Genomic DNA, 6210 nt, shown 5'->3' on the forward strand with positions numbered 1-6210 from the left:
CCTGACCTCCCGGGATGGGGGCGCATTGTCACGGGGTGAGCTCGACTAATCACCACAATGTAAACGATCTTTGTCTCAGTTTGAAACTTACTCTATGATGCCACCGGTAGACTGTCATCAATTAATCCTCTTAACGGTTTGAGTGACCTCATCATCTAAATATGACCTTGACCCCAGATAGAGGTCCTCACCGTAAGAAAGTCTCCACGTACCCCGGGCTTTGCTCATATCCCTGAACGCATCACATTGTGACAGACGGGCGAAAATTTATTGTCCCTAATCGCAACTGGAATTTGGAACCCTAGGTTTTAGCCACGAAACCTATCGCGGAATCTCGCATAAGCGCCGTGGCGCGTTCAGAGAGAACCCGGCTGACGCTAGCTGTGTTAGTGCTGAAACGATAGTGGAACTTATCGATTGTGGAGTACTTTACTAAAGTTACTAAAACTTGGAGTAAGTTCACATAGCCCATCCCACGGAATACCATAAACCAATACCCTGTAAAACACACACGGGTCTGTGGAAACGGATTTACGGTCTGAAGGTAAGCAGCGAGATTAATGCGGAGCTAATATAACACAGGGAATCTCTTCTAATGTGAAATGTCATTATTTCTCAACTCGGGTAATTGAAATCTGAGGTTCCAGGGGTTTCTGGGATGTTCTGAAAGGATCCGATGAAAGCGTTTGGATGTGATAGAACGATAAGCTACTTGGATAGCCGCGAAATTCTGTAAACATTTTAAGAAAATCGTTTTATGGATTGCTCGAAGCCACGCGTGTGTATGTTTAAGTCGGTGGCGCATCAGCTCCGGACAACTTATCGAATGTAAACTTGCACCATACATCAAAAAGCTAGGAAATACCGATGTTAACTTTTAATTCAAACAATCTCCAAGCTTCACTCGAATCTTTGAGGAGCAGTGATTCACATAGAGAGCAATCTTTCACCAAGGGATCTGCCGCGAGAGTAGCTTCCTGCCGGCGATACAGCTACAAGCGCGGGAAATTCTTCGTTTCGTCTGCTCAGTAGCAGACGATCGCCGCCATGTCCGCGTTGCCAATTACGCCCGACACTAAACAACACCGGCTTCGGCACAAACAATAGTAAGATTTGTTTACTTCAAACGATCGAAATTCCAATCTTGTCGATCTCACAATCAACAATATCTGGAGATTTTGTATACATTCAGATATGAAGAGCGTTCGACGCTTTATATAAACTAGCACTGGTTACTTGCTTGGAAATTAACACCTAAAAACACAAAAGTTAGCCAGGGCCAGCTATCAAAGTTTTACATAGTGTGGATTTCACGTTTACATGTATATTTTTGCGATTGACAGGTGTTCAGGTGACGGTTCGATTATACATCCGGAAGGTGAAAAGGAAACTTTTGATGATAATATAATTGATGATTTATATATATAATGGCAATATACTATTATATACATAATGTGTGTGTGTGTGTGTGTATTAAAACAAGAATCAGAATAATTATCAGTCGTGTTACGATTTTTCTTGTAAAATAGCAGGTAGCTCGTTAAGGTAAGGTTCCCATGTTTATTGCTAGTTATATTCTAGCAGTACAGCACAGTGAGTGCCATGAAGCCATGTGGTGGAAATAACGGGAGGTGGTACATAGAAACTTCAACCATATCACAGAATCAAATAATGAGCGTTTTTGCGTGTGAGACAAAGAAATTAAACTTTAGAGTGAAATATTATTATTTTTTTATTTCATTCTTTTGCTGTAGCCTATTTTAATCTTCAAAAGAGTAAACTTTCGAATCATTATTCTGTAATTCCTCTCTAACGAGTATGTATTTCACGAATGCTGATAAATGAATCAATTGTACATGTAGATATAAACAATTATATCTACGGTTATTTATGTATGTGTAGATAATATGGGGAGGGGTAATGCGGATGCATTCATTCAAATTAGTATACTCATGCCAATAATGGTTGTCACACCCTCCCCTAACCCCCCACACACACACACACACCTCTCCAATTAAAAAAAATTGAAGGGGGTGACAACCATTATTGGCATGAGTATATAAAGGATAAACAGAAATGCAATATGAAATGACAGAGTATGTAAGGTAGCTATACAGATATATTCTGTGTCTCGCCCGACATTAACATGTTTTCATGAGTTCCATTATTCAAATCGATATCTTGAATATTTCAAAATATACCGTTATATCTTATCATAACGATATCTTCCTATTATATATCAGATATTACTAATCAAATTATTAAATATAGAAATACTATTATCTTGACACACGAACAATTTTGAAATCACCAATTTTAGAATTGAGCCACGCAAAATATAAGCATCTGGCTCTCCCGTCACTGAAAACACTTGTATCAATATGTAATTCAAAACTATCCGGTTTAATAGTCAGTGTAATTGCACAGCCTATATTAAATGCATCAGACTGCAATGGTTGTAATAGCTTTAGGTTAGGATTTATTTCTAGACCTATCTCCATATGTTGCTAACTTTTAACAGCGTACCATATAAAACGAGACACAATACACCGAATGTCTGTCAACACGTCTATATAATACTATGTTTACTCAACATTCTATCACATTCTATTGTTAAATGATTTAATACTAAATGTGATATTGAAGGATGGAATTGTATTTTTGCATCAAACAGTCATTGTTGAATATCCAATTTGACATATACATTCTTAATACCCAACGTGACAAACTAATGGTACGTATTAACTACGAACACTGCCAGTAAACGTCCATGTTGAAACTGAAATGTACATCATACCAGTTATGTCAACAATGGGAAATGAAAGTTTCTTGGTATAATGAATTGAGAAAGTGACACATGTAAATTTCAATTTGGGATGTAGTAGTTGTACCTTTCAATCAGCTTCCCTAAATTATTCCACGACATTTCAGAGCAGCGTTCTCGGCTCCATATCGTCTCGTACACTAATACAAGTTCTATGTATGTTGATCAGTCAACGTTGTTTACAAAGCTCTAGAAAACAGACCCATTGTTTATCGTATAACTGAAGTGACCCAGCCATTAAGTTGGGGCGTGCACGCGGATGAAATATACAAGCGGCTGCTTGGACGATACACAACATCGACAACGTAGCTTGTCCGGCACTGATGTCGCTCGGGCTGCCTGGGTCATTAGCTCGTGCTTAACAATGCCGGCTCCACCCACCTACACTCAGTTGTAAATTTCCTGGAAGTGATTTCACTGCAGGACTTGCTCGTCATGACGAATGTCAATTTCAACACCACAGGTTCTGTAGACGCGAAACGCGTGTTTTATGTATTCCCCACAATGGCACAGAAAAAGCTGGTGTAAAAAATATTTTCTTAGTATGAACATTTAAATGAGAAGTTAGTGAGGCGTCGAACCAAATTTTGCGCATCATTTCAAAACACCCAAACTTTTAAATAGACATCAGCGAAGTGATTGCCAGAAATAATTTACTCTGAAGATGTGGACAAGTTGGACGACGTTATCAAGCCTGGAGAAATATAAGTTTATAACGGCTTTTAACACATATTTCATGTTGTATTGTTCATGACAAGTACTTCATCAATCTTTTTTTATATATTAAAGTGAAATTAGAGTTGCTTTATAGACTAAGGTAAAGACAAAACTAGGCTAACTGAAATGGCAATGTGATTAAAATGATGCTTTTTGTAATAACAATTCTTATAAATAATTATGTGTTTATACGTTTAGGAAAATATACTGATAAAGATTATTGAAACCAGCTATCTTAGCAGGTATAAATGCATGTTGTTTTTTATGTAAGAGGGAAGAAACAAGTAAGACACCGTAGTTTATGTATAAAAAACGTAGTTGATCATAACACACACGACTATGATTATTTGTCTGGTAAAGTGGTACTTTTCCCCAATAACATGGACACATACAACCTCCTGCCAGAATAAACAATTTGACATACTCTTGTAAACCCTGCTCCGAAACTGACATCGGCGAGCCCGTGCCACTTACATCACTTTGCATCAGTAATCAATTTCATAATATACCGTAATGTCAACAAATTGAAACTAGCAGGGCGGGAAAACAAAATAAACACAGCAAGTAGGTAGACATTAACTTGCCAACGAGTATGTCCTAATTGACAGGCCTGTGAAATCGACAACAACCTGGCTATCTGGCGGTAATGCATTTCACCTGCAATGTACATTTCTCCCCTGAATGGTGTCTATATCATCATGCAGTCGATCAATGAATCGCTCTTGCAGAAATGGGTGGATACAAAAGCTGTGTCGCCTGACAGATCAGCGATTAATGGAGAATCTTCATCGTCAATAGCAGTTGAAATCAACAACCACATATCGAGTGGCAATAAGTGATTATGAAAGTGTAGGTATTCGTGAAATTGACATCTCATGCTTCGCTGTTACGACTGGTGCGTGATCGGTGATGATTAAAACATAAATTCATTTATTCCGAATGTTATGGTGGTAATTTGATAAGCGGAAGAGAAAGAATAGCACAGTGAACTGATGTAAATTTCATGAACTACTGAAATCGATCGAATTGTCCCGCACTGTAAACATGCAGGCAACGCATTTAATCAGTGTATTCAAATGTATTCTGAATTAGGCAAGCTTCTGATCTACTCTCCTGTTTAATGAGAATATATTTGAAATTAATTTACTGTTAATATAATCATCAAACGAAACAGGCCAAACAAAACATTTGCGGAAAAACATAACATATATTGTCACAGTAATACGAACAAAGAGCTAATGTACTATATTTCATGTTGTTGTTTTGTGTTGCAATAGAACAACTTCAGGGGTCAGGATGCTGTTATTATTCAATACATGGGTAGAACCGAATTTTCCTGAACAAAGAAGTTCCCTGAAATGTTTTTTTGAAAAAAGTGAATTTCAGTGGGCAGTGGGCTATTAATTCCAAGTGAGACTTGTGACGAAAGATAAGTGACACTGACTGGCTTGGACAATGCGACTTGAGTCTGATTTGAGTGACAGAGTGGGAGTAAGGGGGACAATAGCCAACTTGGTATGTTTGTCAAATTTCATAATCAATTTTGACAAACTTTTGATGTGACATTTGTGACACGGGAAGCTCCCACCAAGGCAAATATGATTAATTCAAGAGGAACGAGGTACCGTTAGAATTTACCCCGGCTTATTTTACAGTGAAACTTTTAGCGTTTACAAACTGTCAAAAATTAAAATCTTTTATTTCGGACCGTCGGGAGCAGCCCCCCTCGACTCGTATCATTTTCACGGCAGTGCTGTAATATTCAATTTGCTCGGCCTATCCATCAAAGGTTTCATTACGAGTCAGATTGTTACGAATGAAAGCTTGTCAAATGAAGAGGTTACGAAATTGAGGGGCCACCTCTTAGACATCTCGAAGTCGCGACACAACACTTGCCGGGAGAAACAAGCGCTAAATACTCTCACTCCCCTATTAAACGAATAAAATCATCTTCAAAACACTTGATATGTCGAAAGTCCCTTGTTCTAGTAATTTTCACGTGCGCAAGACTAAGTCAGGAATGTTTGCGAACGTGCGTACGCACGCTATAGTTTGCGCAGTGTCGAGATGTAAAACATTGACTCATCGGAAGGAGGAGTTGGCCTGAATCTTCAGCCTGTCTCGGGCCAATAAAGGAAATGAAGGAAGACTGACAGAAGAGACAAGTTAAGGGTGGACGAATGATGGAAAAAGTATTCTCCAGATTAGGCCAAGGGGATGCGTGACACTTTCATTCTACTGGGACCAGCAAAGCAAATACAACTCAGTATGTTTATCCGATATATTGAGTAAAGAATGTCTGGGATCCTTATTCGTGACCTTACAATGTTTAGTATTTGATAGAGAAGGGGAAAAGTCCGGTGTTTAAAATACACGAACAAAACACTTGGTAGAGGGGTCGGAGTGTAATAGAACATGTCACTTATCCTTGTCATTCAAACAAAGTGTATCAGTAACAAAACTACACATCTCACTAATTGTCTTAAGGTATATATTATCTAGATAGTCCGTCACTATCGAGGATAACTTCTTTTTTTGTGAGCGAGATGTGATGTGGTGGGTGGTGTGGTCAGCGACTGGCCCAGCTTGAAAACTGTGATGACAGGTCGCTGTCAGGTATGTGGCTGTCTCGTCTGTTTCTCACAGTGTGTGATGGTCACAGACAGCTT

General features: G+C 38.7%; 1 protein-coding gene across 1 annotated transcript in view; it reads left to right on the forward strand.

Moving 5' to 3' along the window:
• Positions 1 to 237: 237 nt before the first annotated feature.
• The window catches only part of LOC124272894 (homeobox protein Meis1-like), a 109787-nt gene continuing 103814 nt past the window's right edge, over positions 238 to 6210 (forward strand). The window contains exon 1 of the mRNA XM_046708117.1: positions 238 to 544. The gene's annotated coding sequence lies outside the window, so the exon portion shown is untranslated. The remainder of the gene's footprint in view (positions 545 to 6210) is intronic.

The sequence above is a fragment of the Haliotis rubra genome, unplaced genomic scaffold (assembly GCF_003918875.1).
Source record: "Haliotis rubra isolate DU_JTF1 unplaced genomic scaffold, ASM391887v1 Scf174, whole genome shotgun sequence".
NCBI classification, from domain to species: Eukaryota; Metazoa; Mollusca; class Gastropoda; order Lepetellida; family Haliotidae; genus Haliotis; species Haliotis rubra.